This window comes from Petaurus breviceps, unplaced genomic scaffold, assembly GCF_028583685.1.
Source record: "Petaurus breviceps papuanus isolate PSGF00001 unplaced genomic scaffold, PetGlider_PUasm1.0 98, whole genome shotgun sequence".
Lineage (NCBI taxonomy): Eukaryota > Metazoa > Chordata > Mammalia > Diprotodontia > Petauridae > Petaurus > Petaurus breviceps.
Window position 1 is genome coordinate 15,693,100 of NW_027187460.1, and position 17,363 is coordinate 15,710,462.

General features: G+C 38.4%; 1 pseudogene; it reads left to right on the plus strand.

Moving 5' to 3' along the window:
* The window catches only part of LOC138156024 (CD9 antigen-like), a 133,557-nt pseudogene extending 116,685 nt beyond the window's left edge, over positions 1–16,872 (plus strand).
* Positions 16,873–17,363: the final 491 nt, after the last annotated feature.

Here is a 17,363-nt window from a genome sequence, read left to right on the forward strand (position 1 = left end):
TTTCTTTCTTTCTTTCTTTCTTTCTTTCTTTCTTTCTTTCTTTCTTTCTTTCTTTCTTTCTTTCTTTCTTTCTTTCTCCTTACTTGTCCAAGCTGGAAGTTCAATTTAATCCATTCCAATTTAAAATTCCTGAGTTCAATATATCCACAGTCATAGCTGCCTCCACAGATGGTCTTATGTGCATGCACAGTGGTGCCAAGCTCTTTAACTGGTTTATTTCTACAAATTTCTCTTACCCCCCAAACTTAAAAGGATAGGATTATGTACCAGATATAGAATAATTTCAATGGAGTCCACAAGAAAAGAAGACAGAAACTCTACCCAAGGTCAAAACCTCATAAATAAACATTGGAGAATTTTTAATACTCAGAGCATTCAGGCATAAGCCTTTTCCTCAACTGGTTCTATTTTCCCACTGCAAAAAGCAGAATAAGCTTGTGATTTGGAGTTCAGCTATAAGAACCTCTATGGCAATGAATCTTCTCAACTTTTCTCTCCACACATCAACCCGCAAAAAGTTGCAGATATGGATTTTTACCAGGCACTTGAAAAAAAGGATGGAAGATGGAAAAGGTGGGCAAGATAGAAAGTGTTCCATCTGTGCCACAGAATAGGAAGAAACAGAATACAGGCACAGAGCAAAAGCAGACCAGACAGTCAGTTGGACCAGTTCTAATTCCCCAGAAGTTACTCAGAGAAGGAAACTGAACACCACAATCTCTCACTCTTATATCCTTCTCATCTCAAGAAGGCTGAAGTAGTGTAATGGCAAGTAAAATAGTGCTTTGCTCTAGTACTTTCAACTATTTAAGTATCTTTGAGCCTTACTTTTGATTGTATCAAGTCTTTGATGGAAATAATATACATTGAGTTACCCTTAGTAGGCCTAAAGTAATCACATGGAACCCACAGTGGGAGGAGCTTGCCGAAAGAGTAGAACAGGAAGGGTGGAACATTAAGGAATGTTCCAGTGAAAAACTTGAGCATGAACTGGGACCAAGCAGAACTGAGAGGGAGAATGCTTGTGATTTCAGCACTCTGTAGCACTCTGTTGGTCTGTCAGACAAAAGCATTCTGTCTGTTATTTTAGATAGAAATCTTGAAAGAGGACTTTTCTGCTGTTTGCAGAAGTCCTGGGACTTTACTGTTGATTTGTGTTTGATTTCTCAGACAGGATCTTTGTCTGTTGAGTTTTGTTACTTTGTCTACCAGAAAGTGGATTGAGATCATGATAGTGTCGATGATATGTATTAATATTGTTGTAGCTCTGTTAAGCTTTATCTTCCTAGAAACCAAAGCTCTGAAGAGCTTGGAGTGGAGCAGTAAGTTGAGGAATGAAACTGGAGCAAAGAGCTACCCAGCTGTGAATCAAGGTGAGAGTCAGGTGAATCTAGGAAAGAGTTGGGAGAGCTGCCTACCTGTAAATTCAGGCAAGAACTGGGAACCATTAGCCCATGGAAGAGGAACCATGAGGTTTGGAAATCAGCCTTAAATTAAGATGAAAGAAGACTTTACTTGGACACTCAGTATTTACTGATGATACTGTAACTTACTGTGACCTAAGGGTGGATAGTGTTTGTACTTTCTGCTACTCCTTAAGGATGATTGGAAGCCAGCCTCTAGTCAAGATGAAAGAAGACTTTACTTGGGTACTCTATATTGATTGAAGAGATTGTAACTTCCTGAATGATAAGTTTTGTTTAAGACTATGTGACCACCTTAGTAATAAATTGTTACATTATATTGTTGTGAATGATGTGCTTTGCTTTCTTGAATATTTTGCTTTAGTTATTGCTGAATAAATAGGGAGTTCACTATACTATGTGATTAGATCCTTAAAGTTATTCACAGCAGCAGTCCTCAGGAGAGCTGCTTATGATAGGCTTTACACTTAACCAAGCACCCCAGCCTTGTTGGTTGTTACAACATAGAAGGGAAAACTACTGAAGAATGAGGGGGATTCTCAAAGGTGAGTGACAAGTATTGCAAGAAATTAGTTAAAACACTAAAAGAGCGAAAGCTCGAATGAAAAGAAGGCATTTGACTAAACTTACAAAGTTCTCTTCCAATTCCAAGAATTCAGTTTCTTTCCAGTTTGAAAGTGGTTTGGTTCTCCGGTTCTGCTCCTAGAACTAACATGTACATACCCTTTCCCAACCCCTCTTAATTCTAGTGCCTCACTGCACTTAATTATTTCTAATTTTATCTTGGATATAGCTTGTTTGCACATGTATGTTTGCTTTTGTTTCTTTTTTTATACCTAGAGCTTAACACAATGCCTGATATGCAGTAGGCACTTAATGATTGTTTATTGCCTGACTAACTTGGTACTTTTTCAAAGTTCAAAGTTTGAAAACCTTTCAAGGTTTTCAAAATCCTTTACAAACATGACCTCATTTTTTACTCACAACAGGTTGGTGCTATTATTTTTATTATTCCCATTTTACATATGAGGAAACTGAGGCAGGGAGTGGTTAAATGCCTTGGCCAATTCTGCACAACTAGCCAATATCCAAAGCAGGATTTGAACTTAGGTCTTTCAGATTCCAGATCTAGCTCACATTTAGCTGGTTTTCATGCAGTTCCCATGAAAAGCTGAAGGTCATCACAGGTTGTTCTGCCTCAGACAAGATTTTGGGGACCAAGCTTCTTTTCACATGCCAACCTGCTTGTGGCCCTTTTAACTCAAGGTCACAACCCTAAAGATCATTAACTTTTGACCCAGAGAATAAGAGATTTAGAGCTAAAAGTGATATTAGTGATTCTTTCATTCAACTTCCCCATCTTATAATAATGATGAGCAGAGAATTTCAGAAAGGTTTGCACTCTTCTCCAAGGAAAAAAATGAGCAAGACAACCTGCCTTTTGTCAATGACCAATGAATAAAAGTCTCTAACAAGTAATGAGGCTCTCTAGTCCTGAGGGGGAAAAATCACTTTTCAAATCCATCCTGACTTAATTCCAGAACACAGGGTCACCTCAGAGAACTTGGAGGTGTGCACAGCAACTGCCAGATGCAGGACTTAAAATTTACCTTTTTGCGTCCAAATACAAAATTCCTTTCTATAATAAGTCTAAGACCACCTCATCTGAAAAAGATCATAATAACAAATGGATATAATAAAAGTTGATGCATGAAAATTATTACTAATTATAGCATATGTAGGGATTTGTGGTTAAGAACTTAGAGTTTCTTCTCTTGACATGTCTTGGTTTCCTGTTCAACTGAGTTCAATTTAATACAACATTCCTTAGTCACATAATGCATACAATAAACTGTGTGAATACTGGAGATATGAAGACAAAAGATCACATAATACCTGCTCTCAAAGGGCTTGCAGTCCAGAAGGGGAGCTATGTATACAAATATAATACAAAATTTTAAGTGTTTAAATGAAAATGAGAGGTCAGAGAGACCTGAGAGGTCCAAATAGGGAGAGATCTCTTTTAACTAAAGATATATGAGAGATTGAACAGCTAGGTGGTACAATGGTTAAAATGCCAATCCTGGAATCAGGAGGACCTGAGGTCAAATTTGACCTCAGACACTTGACCTTGGGCAAGTCACTCTATCCCATTTGCTTCACTTTCCCCATTTGTGAAAAGAGCTGGAGAAGACAATGGCAAGTCACATTAATATATTTTTCCAAGGGAACCCCAGATATAGTCACAAAGAATCAGACATAACTAAAAGACTGTACAACAACACAAGTATTAGAGGCAGCGTGTCAGTGGAAAGAATACTAACTCACAAGTCAGACGATCTAGGTTCAAATCCTGTCAGATGATGGTTATTCCCTGTGTGACTCTGGGCAAGTGAGTTAATATCTCTGGACCTCACTGTCCTAATTTGCAAAATGAGGTGTTTGGATTAGATGGTCTCTGAGGTTTCGTCGAGACTTGTGATCCTTCTATTCTTCTGTTACAAAAGTTTCATGAAGCATATGGCATCTGAGGTAAGTCTTACAAGAAAGATAAATAAATAAAGGGTATTCCAGGCATGGGGGAAAATGTTTATAGAAGCAAAGAGGTTTGGAGGAAGGATAAGACTAGGAATGAATAGTGAGCCTATTTTGTCTAGAACTGTCAGTAATAAAATTACAACAATTTCCAGGTATTAACAATCTATTCAATAGGTCAGGCAATAATTAATAAATTAATAGTCAGTGACTTTTCTTGGTTAGTGAAGACAAAGATGCAGGGTTTTGGATCATCTTAAATACCCACCTGTCTTCCTGATAGCACATTATCACGTCCTCCCCTAATAAGTGAATGACAGCCCTAATTGGCATATAATTGATGAGGAAGTGAGCTAAGAGCCCACAGCCCTTCCCCATTACTTCATAGCCAAGGTGAGGAGTAGTCAGATTAGGAAGGAGGTCTGGTCAAGAGTGTTAGCAACCTGCAGCAATCCAGGCAAGCAAAATCTTTCAGGATCAGAACCTCTCTGGCTTAATTTCTCCTTCAAGAGCCAGGGTGCCCCAAATTCTGATGAAGGGACCAAGGTTGCACAAATGACTCTTGGTAGTGATAACCATCCTATAGGGCAAGTGTTCGCATGGTAGTCAGAAGAAGCAATATAAGGACACTCTCAAGGTCTCTCTTAAGAACTTTGGAACTGATAGTGTGACATGGGAGACACTGGCATGGGACCACTTAGCATGATGTGCCCACATCAGAGAAGGTGCCATGCTCTATGAGCAAAGCAGAACTGAAGTAGCTCAAAAGAGATGTAAGGTATGCAATTTAGAGAATCACCCCAAATGTTCACATGGACTATTTGTGCCTGATCCATGGGGGAGCATTCTGAGCTCGTATGGATCTGATCAGCCAGAGTTGGATGCACTCTAACTTGACTCTAGCATAGACTTGTCATTTTTGTCCTCTTTGGAGGACAGGAACCAACCAACCAACCAAACAAGTTTTGTTTATGGGATAAGTAGAGAGTCGCAGACCAGGCCCTGTGAGGGACTGGAGTGTGACCATGTTCCTCAGCTTGTTTCTGGAAACAGTTTTGCTTTTTTTTTTTGGCAGGCAATTGGGGTGAAGTGACTTGCCCAAAGTCACATGGTTAGTAAGTGTGTCAAGTGTCTGAGGCCAGATTTGAACTCAGGTCCTCCTGACTCCAGGACTGGTGCTCTATTCACTACGCCACCTAGCCGCCCTGTTGAAACAGTTTTTCTATGTGAGCAAAAGTTAAGAGCTGGGAATTTTAAACAGAGAAGGGAACAGTACAAATTAATATTAATAATCAAATGATGCAGCATTAAAATTAATTTTCCTCAGAATGTTGAGTACATGAAGTGTATCCTGAACTAAAATGAGAATGGAAAATTTGAGGCAGATTAGGGAATATTTTGAGCACCAGGCTAATGTGCTCATTTAAAAAAAATTCATAATGGGAACAGGGAGCCATGGAATATTTTTGAAGTGGGGAGTAACATGGTCAGACATTAGTAATAAGGAGGTCACTTTTGCAGCTGTGTGAAGGATAATCTAGAGAGGGGAAAGGCTGAAGGTAGGGAGACAGATTAGGAAGCTGCTTATTGCAGTAGTTCAAGAAAGATTTGATTATTAGGGTTTGAAATAGTGTGGTGGCCGTGCAATGGGAAATGAGTGGAAGAGTCCAAGAGGTTAAGTCTACAGTAGGATCAAAAGTATTTTGAAAATAATTGTTTTTTTTAAATGTTTAATTATATTATTTATTGTGTTATTTTGTATTGTATTATTATATACACATACTTATACATTACACATTTCTCTCAAATCTCTTCCAGATTCATTCCTGAGTTATATTCCCAGATTATATTTCCAGGAACGACTCCAGGAAGCAGAAGATGCCTTCTACCTCATTGCCAAGAGGGATCTGTAGCTAAAGTGCACTCTTTCACTGATGCCCCCAGCAGAGGGGATCTCCAAACAGACTGGCAGTTTCCTGGACCTCTTCTGCTACAGGATCCTCTTGGGGAACACTCTGATCATGATGTTCATCTGATACTTACACATCTAGGGTATTGCTTTGAAAAACTGTTAATGCCCAACAACTCCACTTGCTAGAAGTCTGTTGAAAAGCCATCCTGTCTGTATCATTTCTGAAAATGTTTACCTCATTCATCATCACGGGAATGTTTGCATGGAAACAAGCCTTATCCCTTAGTTTCAGTTGCTCTGTCCTCTGCTTTTGGCATCTCCTTGACTCCACAACTGATGTTAGATGCAGAGGCCTTGTGACCTTGCCTGGGTAAAGAACAGTAGAAGAGACAAATCTTTCCTAATAAGGTGTTTCAGTGTGAATCTCTTTAAAAAAAATCGATCAATTATTTATTTATTTTCAGTTTTCAACATTAATTTGCACAAGATTTTGAGTTACCAATTTTCTCCCCATCTTTCCCCTATGCCTACCCCAAGATAGAAAGCCTGCTGAATACCACTTCTCCCAATCTGCTCTCTCTTATATCCTCCCCCATCCTCCCTCTAACTTTCTAGGAGGGAAAGATGGATTTCTATATGCTAGTGCCTGTATATCTTGGTTCCCAGTTGCATGTAAAAACGTTTTTTACATTTTTTTAAACTTTGATTTCCAGATTCTTTCCCTTCTTCCCTCCTCACCTACCCCCACTGGGAAGACAACCAATTCAATATATGTTGTACATGTGTAGTTACACAAAATGTTTCCATTATAGTTATATTGTGAAAGACTAACTGTATTTCCCTCCATTCTATCCTGCCCCCACTTACTCTATTTTTTCCTTTGACCCTATCCCTTTTCAAAAGTGTTTGCTTCTAACTACCCTCTCCTTCAATCTTCCCTCCCTTCTATCATCCCCCCTCTTATTCTCTTCCCCCTACTTTCCTGTAGGGTAAGATACTGAACTGAATGTATGTTATTCCCTCCTTAAGCCAAATTCAATGAGAATAAGGTTGACCCATTCCCTTTCATCTTTCTGCTCTTCCCCTCCATTGTAACAGTTTCCTCTTGCCTCTTTTATATGAGATAATTTACCCTAATCTATCTCTCCTGTTTTTCTCTCATTGTATTCCTTTCTCATCTCTTGATTTTATATTTTAGATATCATCCCTTCCTATTCAACTGATCCTGTGCCATCTGTTTATGTATGCATATGCACACATATATGCACACTCACATGTGTATTTATACACACATACACCCTCCTATATATACATATATGTATGTATACATATATATATATTTTCCCTCTAATTATCCTCATACTGAGAAAAGTCTCATGGGTTACAATTATCATTTTTCCATATAGGAATGTAAATAGTTCAACTTTAATAAGTTCCTTATGATTTATTTTTCCTGTTTACCTTCTCATGCTTCTCTTGTTTCTTGTATTTGGAACTCAAATTTTCTGTTCAGCTCTGGTTTTTTCATCACCAATACTTGAAAGTTCTTTATTTCATTGAATGACTATATTTTCCCCCGAAGCATTATTTTCAGTTTTGCTGGACAGGTGATTCTTGGTCTTAATCCTAGCTCTTTTGACCTCTGGATTATCATATTCCAAACCCTTTGATCCCTTAATGTAGAACCTGCTAGATTTTGTGTTATTCTTATTTTATTTCCAATATTTTCTCCTTGATCTGGGAACTCTGGAATTTGGTTATAATATTCATGGGAGTTTTCTTTTGGGGATCTTTTTCAAGAGGCAAATCAGTGAATTCTTTGAATTTCTATTTTGCCTTCTGGTTCTAGAATATCAGGGCAATTTTCCTTGAGAATTTCTTGAAAGATGATTTCTAGGCTCTTATTTTGATCATGGCTTTGAGGTAGTCCAATAATTTTTAAATTATCTCTCCTGGATCGATTTTCCAGGTCAGTGGTTTTTCCAATGACATATTTCATGTTGCCTTCTATTTTTTTTTATTTGTTTGGATCTGTTTTATGGTATCTTGATTTCTCATAAAGTCATTAGCTTCCATTTGCTCTAATTTAATTTTGAAGGATCTTTTCAGTGAGTTTCTGAAATTCCTTTCTATCTGGCCAATTTGACTTTTTAATGCATTCTTCTCACCATTGGCTTTTTGGATCTCTTTTGGCATTTGAGTTAGTCTATTTTTTAAGGTTTTATTTTTGGGGTCTCCTTTAGCAGGCTGTTGATTCCCTTTTAATTATTCTCTTGCACCATTCTCATTCCTCTTCCCAATTTTTCCTCCACTTCTCTTACTTGATTTTCAAAATCCTTCTTGAGCTCCTCCATGGCCTGTAATCAGTTCATATTTTCTTAGAAGCTTTTGATGCAGGAGTTTTGACTTTTTGTCTTCTTCTGGTTCCATGTTTTGCTCCTTTTTGTCCCCCCCAAAAGGTCTGGTTGTGCTTCCTCTGCTTGCTCATCTTGCCAGTCAATTAATTGACTTTTGAGATCTTTGCCATGGTAGAACTCTGCTCCAGAGTGGAGAGAGAGCTATGTCCCAAATTGCTGGGGTCTTTGCAGTTGTTGGCAGAGCTGTTATCAGAACTATGAGGAGGATGCCCTCTCTACAGCCACCACAAACTCTGGCACACTAACATTCCTCACCCCAGTAACACCACCTAAGATTATGACTCAGATCCAAGCAGGTCAAAGTAAGAGCCATTACGCTCTGAATGGTTGCTTGGTCCCCCTACAATCTGCAGGTCAGGAGCTCCAGACACAGCCATGTAGCAGCAGTTGCAGCTGCCAAACTGCCACAATCTCTGCTGCCCTGGGGTCAGGGACTGGATCCTGATCCTCTTTCACCCAGTTCCAACAGAGTTCCCTGCTGACCTTTTACTTTCTCTTTGGCCTTTATGGTTTGAGAAGTCTGGAAACTGCCACAGCTGCCAGTGATTCACTCTCCTGAAATCTGCACTGGCTGGTCTGGGCTACTGGTTGGGGCCACCCTGGGTCTGGGTCCATGCTGCTCGGCTCCCAGCCTGGTGTGATAGACCCTTCCTGTCTGCCTGTCAGGTTGCCTCCAGTGGGAGATTTGTTTCCCTCTGTCACTTTGTGGGTTCTGTAGTTCTAAAATTTGTTTAGATTCATATTTTACAGGTATTGGAGTTGGTTGGAGTGGCAGCTCAGCAATTTCCTGCTTTTACTCTGCCATCTTGGCTCTGTCCCCCTTTGGAAAATAATTGTACAGTTATCCCTTCCATATCCCAACTTTCTCCATCATGATTTTGACATGATTTGACATTGTGGGTTGCCATAAGATATTAAATGGGAATGTTGGGGAAGTTTTGTGGAAGCCACAGATAAAATTTAAAGACCAGTAGATAACAGAGAAAATATTTTAAAACTCCAAAATGCATGAAATATATGTATAGTATTGTATAATATCAACATATTTTGTCTTTTAATGCTATAATAATTTGAACTTCTTTTTTTGGTATTAAGAGGTGTCTAAAAATTTTTAGACAGATTTTCTGGATTGCAGACATACCAACCCCTAACCTCCTTGATGTGGAAGGGATAACTATATATGTGGGTGGAGGAAAGTACTGCATCTGGGTGCTGCCAAAAACAGAATTGAAGAGATTAAGTGAGCAGATTAGTTTTAGGAGGGGGTGATGAAAGCTTCAGTTTTCTTAATTTGAAGTGCAAAAAAGATATCCAAATGAAGTTGTCCATGAGGCAATTAAAAACCAAGGAGTGGATCTCAAGGAGTAGGGGTGGGGGAATTGGGGGTGAGGAACTAAGATTGGGTGCATAGATTTGGGGATCATATGAAATGAGGAGATAATTGAAGGCAGGGGAATAGAAGAACTTACTGTAAGAGAGAATCTAGCCTAGAGAGCGAAGAAAAGGTATACTGGTCATAGAGCCTGGGCAGAGGGACACTTTCAAATGAGTAGGAGCACAACCAGAAGATGATCCTGACACAGGAGGGAGCAGGGAGAGACAGTACATGAAAAAAGAAATGGGTTCCAGTGCCAAATACTGGAAGAGGTGAAGGAGGCTGAGGTTAATAGATCTGGTGATATGTATAGATCACTGGGGACACTGGAGAGAACAGTGGAAAGGATGGAAGCCAGAATTTAAGAATTGAGAACCAATTATGTAATGAAGAAGTGGAGACTGGTTTACATTAGTCAAGGAATTTCTTCACTGGGATTTCCATAGGTCAATGAATCAAAGATCCCTTAGAAACAAACAAAATCAAAACAACACTTTCTAATTGCTTGTGTGTACTGCATAGCTTTCTATTGTAATGTAAACTCTTTGAAGAACAAAACATTTGATCTTTTTATCTTGGTACCCCTAGCACCTAGAATACTTAATAAATGTTAATAGAATTAGCTTGAATTACCAACTATAATTGGGGCTGAACAGTGATTCTGTTGTGATTCTATCTATAAGTTATTCAATAGGGAGGATGGAGAGGCAGAAAGGTGCTGAAGTGGCTAGGACACTGAGCCTGAAGTCAGGGAGGTACAAGTTCTAATCTAGCCTCAGATACTTACTAGCTGTGTAACTCTGGGCAAGCAACTTAATCACTTTCTGCCTCAGTTTCCTCAACTGTAAAACAGAAATAACAATAGAATCTATTTCCCATGGTTGTTGTGAAGGTCAAATGAAATAATATTTGTAAAGCTCCTAACATGATGCCTGGCCCATAGTATGCATTTAAGACATGCTTATTGACTGTTGTTCAGGCTTATCCTATTCTTCATGACCTCATGGGCCTTTCTTGGAAAAGATATTGGAAGTGATTTGCCATATCCTTCTCCATCTTATTTTACAGATGAGGAACTGAGGCAAACAGTTTTAAGTAACTTGCCCAGGGTCAGGCAGTTAGTAAGTGTCTGAGGCCAGAATTAAGCTCTAAAAGAGGAGTCTATCCACTGTGCCATCTAGTTGCCCACCCATTTTTAAGTGTGTCCTCTTATCCTGTTAAAGATTTCATCTGATTCATCTAAACTTGGTTCTTGTTAACAAGCATTTCCCACCCTGTCTGCTCCCTTCCTTGTATCCCTTTGTTTGCAGAATGAGACCACCCTGGGTCCCAACTCTATGCCACTTTTTAAACAGCATTTTCTCTCTCTAACTGGGGAATATTATTATGGACCATTCACATGCTTGATAGCTAAAGTTCTAAGGGCAGCATTACTACAAATTGAAGCCTTTCAAATTGTCCCTATCAGATCATAAGCCTTACTTCTCTCAATGATTTCTTCAATATATGGCATGGTATTCAGACCTTTCACTATACTAGTTACTGTCCTCTGAATATTATCCAACATTTTAGTGTACTTTCTAAATTATGACAAGCAGAATGGAGCACAACACACCAAATGTAGATTAGGCGAGACAAGTACAGAGGAATGTCAACAAAATTCCAGTGTACCATATTGAACACTTTGATACATTGTTGAGTGTGCTTAGATGCTCTGATGATAGGAACTATAACCTTTATTTATGCATGGTATGGCAACATCCTAAGAGTGCCATGACCATAAGGCTGACATTTGAGCCTCCAATCGCAAAGCATCTTTCCTGTACAAAACCAGGAAAACTACTTCCATTAGAGATTCTGCAAGCTACAAGTGATGGAAAAGACCTCCTTTTTCTTCTTCTTCTTTTTTGATTAGGACAGTATAATAAATAAGGTTACTGAGAATCAGAAGGAAGTCATCTGGGCCAATCTATATCTCAACAGAAATATTCTCTGAAGTACCACTGACCATTCAGCTTCAATTTGGTACTATCCAATTGATGGGGAATTCACAACCTGCTGAGGTAGCTCACTCCACTTCTGGATAACTAATTGTTAAAAATAAATAAATTTAAATTTCATGACCTCTGCAAGAATATGGAAATGGCACCAAATTAGCTGGATATGAGACCATTACCATTGTCTTTTCAGTCTGGTTTCACATGACTAGATCTAATGTTACAGTCAAACAAAATATATTTCTCGCTGTATTCTAATTACATGACACAATTTCCCACCTCCACATCTTTGCTCATGTATTCTATTGCCTGGAATGCTTTTCTCTCCTCCCTCTTCCTTTTGATTTTTTTCCCTTCTTCTTCTAGGTTTATCATACAACTACCTATCCTGTAAAGCCTTCCCTAATTCTCCTTCCTCCTGCCTCAAAGTTTTAAGTAATCTCTCTTAAATCTCTCAGCACTTTTTTTCTACTTCTCTTTCTACATATTATTATACACTCATTAAAAACATACACACACAATTTTCTCTTTCACATCATGGTGTTTAGAGGCCGGCACCCCTCTGATCTGGAAAATCTAGGTAAAAATGTTTTGACCCTGTCTTCATAACAGAGAAGTATGAATTATTGTGGTATTAAATAATAAATTATGTTAATATTATACAATTCTATGGTTAGATTTTATTCATTTCTGAATTTCTAAAGGTTTTCTGTGTCATCTGCTGGCATTCGTATATAATCTGCAGTTTCTGCAAAACTCCCCCAAAATTCCCATTTAATATCTTATGCTAATCCACAATATATTGAAACTACTATGTGGAAAATCAGGATATGGAAGGGATAACTGTATTCATTTAATAGATAGGTCTAACAAATACTTTCCCCTAAAACTCCCTGGTGTTGTTCAATCCTCTGGAAAAGTTAGAAAAGGGTGGCTGGTGAATAGAGCACTGGCCCTGGGGTCAGGAGGACCTGAGTTCAAATTCCCCCTCAGACACTTAACACAAAAACTAGATGTGTGACCTTGGGCAAGTCATTAAACCCCAATTGCCCTCCAAAAAGAAAATAAAAGGAAAGCTAGAGAAATTAGTAATTATTAACAGAGAGTAGGGATGTATCCTTGAAACTTTAGCTGGATGATACTATCACTATTTCTTTTGACTAGAACTTTGTCTCTTCATTTAGTTTTTTATTTGTACTGTTACATTCATCACATTTATTATTCTTTTAGCTTTGATTTCTTCACTTGTCATCATTTTATGCAAACCTTTCTATGAAGAATTCTGACTTTTTCATATCCAACCTTCTTTGTGCCATGATAATCTTCCACTACCTTTATGAATCATATTTTGTTTAACTACTTCTCAATTATTGGTCACATATTTTATTTCCAGCTTTTTGTTATCACAGATAATGTAACTATGAACATGGGCATATGTTTGGACATATGGGTCTTTTCTTGCTGTTAATAACCATCCTGGAGTACAGTCCCAGTTGGGGATCACTGGGTCACAATGCAGGAACTTAGTAACTTTTCTTATACAACTCCAAATTGTTTTCCAGAGTAGCTGAATAAGTTTATAGTTCTACCATCAATAAATTAGAATTTTTTTTCATAGCTCCCCCAGTGATGTTTTCCCTATCCTTTAGTATATTTCTAGATTAAAAAGTATAAGAAAATAGTTCAGGGTTGTGGCAATTTGCATTTTGATCATTATTAGTGATTTGTAACATCATTTCAAATAATTATCAATGGTTTATTTTAAAAACTATTTGTGTTTTGGGGTCACTTGGCTAATGGACAGTGGCTTTTGACCTTACATTTCATCAGTTCCCCATACATTTCGAATGTTAGATGTCTATAAGAGTTGTTTAATGCAAAAATGCTTGCCAATGAATATCATTGCTTCAAATTTTTCCTTTATTTTCAGATGTGACTTTCAATATATCTTGTACTTGTTAAGTCAATGTTTAGAGTTAACATATAAATAGAATTAGGGTGAAGTAGTGTCTTTGTCCCTATTCCATTATACCATCCCTTTGCATTAAGCATTATTTTTTCCCTTCTGTTGTTGTCTTTTATGCAACTATAGGTATCCTGGACCCAGATTCTGTGCTGCTCTATGGTCTTCTTCATGTCATGCTACTGAATAGAACCTCCTCTTCCTTTCCTACTGAAATCAACACTATCCAAAATACTCCTGATGGTCACCACTCCCCTTTATGTGTTGCATTTCCCTATTAAAATGTAAGATCCTTGAGGAACTGGTGGGGCTGTGTTGCTTGCTACCATTTGCATCCCTAGTGCCTAGTAGTTTCTATATACTACCCTCTTAATAAATGTCTGTCCATTCAATTCTTCTACCTTTTGGGTTAATCATTGCCTCCAACCCTTTGGTTGTCTGACATGCAAATATTCCTGCTAGGGGATTTTGTTCTGGTCAGGCTGCTACATTTTAGAAAGGATATTGACAAACTGTAAGGAATTCAGAGGAAGCAGACCAAAATAATAAGTAGAATGGAGACCATAAAACCCTAGATGCTAGTGCCTTTATCTGAAAGGTTACTTTTTGCCTCTTATATTTGATACATGCTTTTTAAAAAAAAATTATCTTATTGCTATTTTGTTTTTACATCCCTTAAGGATCCCCTTATGCATGTGTACTGTTTTCCCACTTAGAATGTGGGTTCCCTTAAGGAAAGAACCATTTTTGTTTTGTCTTTATATCTCCAGTGCCTAGCATTTAATAGGTGCTTTAAAATGCTTAGTGATTGATTTATTGATGAGGATTCATGGAAGGATCTGCTGATAGCTTAGTCAGAAAAAGAGAAGACTTAGGAAGACAAGATAAATATCTTCCTGGGTTTGAAGGACTACTATATAGAAAAAGTATTCAACTTGTTCTTTATTCCAGACAGAGTATAAGAGCTATTGATGGAAGTTACAAAGAGGCAAAAATTGGTACAATGGAATGAAAATCTTCCTGATAATTAGCCCCCCCCCCCCCAAGTACAATGGCCAGCTTTAAAGAATAATAAGTTTACTTTCCCTGGAGATCTTCCAGTATAGACTCTCCTTTTTAGGTACAAATTAAACTAAGTGACCTCTAAAATCCCTTTCAATGAGGGGTAGTTAACCTGCAGCCTTGGGGCTACATGTGGTACCCTAGGTCCTTAAATGTGACTCATTGACTGAATCCACATTTCAGAGAAATTCATGCAAAGGGTCACACTTGAGGACCTAGAGGACCACATGTGGCCTCAAGGCAGCTGGCTCCCTTCTTTCAACTATGAGAATTTATTGTGATTCTTTGAATGACAGTCTAGGTTTTCAGATCCTTACAGTCTAGTAGAGGAGATAGAACCTAGCTAGATGGTGCAATGGATAGAGAGAGTGTCAGGCCTGTTGCTGGGAAGACTCATTTTTATGAGTTCAAATCTAGCTTCATTCACTTATTAGCTGTGTGACCATGGGCAAGTTACTTGTCCCTGTTTGCTTCAGTTTCCTCAATGAACTAGAGAGGTACTGGCTAACCACTGTAGCATCTTTGCCAAGAAAACCCCAAATGGTGCCATGGAGAGTTAGACACAACTGAAAAACAACTCAACAGTGGTTGAGTGACTGTTTTGTGAAGAACACTTTCTGCTGGGTTTATTAACAAGTCTATTAAAAGAATCATAAGTGTTCCTTCTTTAGTTAAGTTACTTGTTGGGTCTGATTCTGTCTGTGTCCCTGTGAAAAGAAATCTTTGTTTGGGCCTACACTGATTAATGAAGCAAACTCAGGGAAAATAAGACAAAAGGGAATTTATTGCAGCAAACCAAGGCAGAAGGGCAAAACCATAGTAATTGGTATGCATTTCAATGAGGCTCAATGGGATAGTGCCACTTTAGCCCCTCCCTTATTATCTCTAATTAGAGATAGGATTAATACTAAGGAGATCTATTTAGTGTGCCTATAGACCACTCTCTCTGGTTGGCTGGTTTCAGGTAGTCAAAGTCAGAAAAGATCCAAACATTGGGTCACTTCAGAATGACTCTGCATTGGTAATTGATTCTACCCACCTAGCTCCACTCACTGAGAACTGTGTGAAAGGAAAGAGTTCTGAGTCTGAGATAAGAAAAGGTCTTTATTCTTTCTCATGAGAAAAGACCCTGCCCCTGTCGCTCAAATGGCATCTGGCAGGGAGAGAGGAACATGTGGAAGCAAGTCCATGGTTATATACCCCCTTATGCAGAAACCCCGACCCCTAAATGGCCTTCACTCCCTTTGGTGGGGAGTCAGGCTCACAATCTAAGTGCAGGAATCTATCTCAGAGGCAAAGGACATGGAAACATGTGGGTGTCCAAAGCAAAGCCAGGAAAGCACTTCTGCCCTTATTTAGCATGTCTTGTGCTGAGGTGGCCTGAGGAGGGTCTCTGTTGCTCTAAATCCCAGATTCCTGTAAGGTCAGGTGACTTATAAACTTAAGCCTAGTGGATGCTGAAACCACTCTAGATTTGATTTTTCAGAATGGGGAAACTTCACAGCAAGCTATCCCTCACAGAACCCAAACCCATCTCAGGCTATTCTTCACCGTGTGGGTCATCATTTGGCTGGCAGGAATTGTGGTCCTTTCCGTTGGCCTATGGCTCCGATTTGACTGTCAGACAAAGAATATCCATGAGCAAGAAGACAACAGAAATTCCAGTTTTTGCATTGATACTTACATCTTGATTGGGCCAGGTTCCCTCATGATGTTGGTAGATTTTCTGGGTTTGGTAGGTTTCATGGCTATGGGGCCATGCAGGAGCCACAGCATAGGGTGGGCTTGTACTTTGCCTTCCTCTTGGGAATTTCTGTCACCAAAATAGCTGCTACCATCTCCAGTTATTCCTACAAAGATGAGGTGATTCGTGAGGTCCAGGCATTTTATAGAGAAATATATAACTTTATGAGGAACAATGAAGGTCCCTATAAGGATACCCTCAAAGCCACCCACCATCCACTAGATTATTGTGATTGGGCTTGTGTTTGGATCAGTTGATCACTCACACCTTCCCCAACAAGGACATTATCTCATTTATATTGAAGTCTTACCCACAAGATATCAAGGAAGTCTTCAAGAATAAATTCCACATCATCAGAGCTATGGCCATAGGGATTGCTGTTGTGACGATCTTTGGCATGATTTCTAAGTATAATTCTAAGCTGTGCTATCTGTAGGAATTGATAAATGGTCTAGGGTCTTTGATTTCATCCCCTGAACAGTAAAGTCTGCCCTCTAAAATAATTTTGTTTGTTTTTTTTTGTTTTCCACCAACTTTAATAATCATTCTACATTTTTAAATGGATGAAATTTTTCCATATTTGTTATCTTTTTATGCTTATTTGATTTAGATGTTTGTAGTTGAGGGTTTGTTTTTCTTTGTTTGTTTTTTGTTTCTATGGTCAAAGAAATCCTGAGTGAAAAGGCATTATATTTTCTAGACTCATGTTGCCCTTTAAGTAGATAAAAAAATATTATCTTAAATTTAATCAGGATGTAACTTATGTTGAAGACAATTTCATATATAATAAAGATTACAACAATTTTTAAAAAATGAAAAACTAGTCAATTTCACTTTTAAATTGTTGGAAATCAAGGCTACCAGAACTTTTAGACCTTAGTTTCAGAGTGCCTGAAAGAAGAATCTTATAAAACAAAGAAATACTTTTACTCTA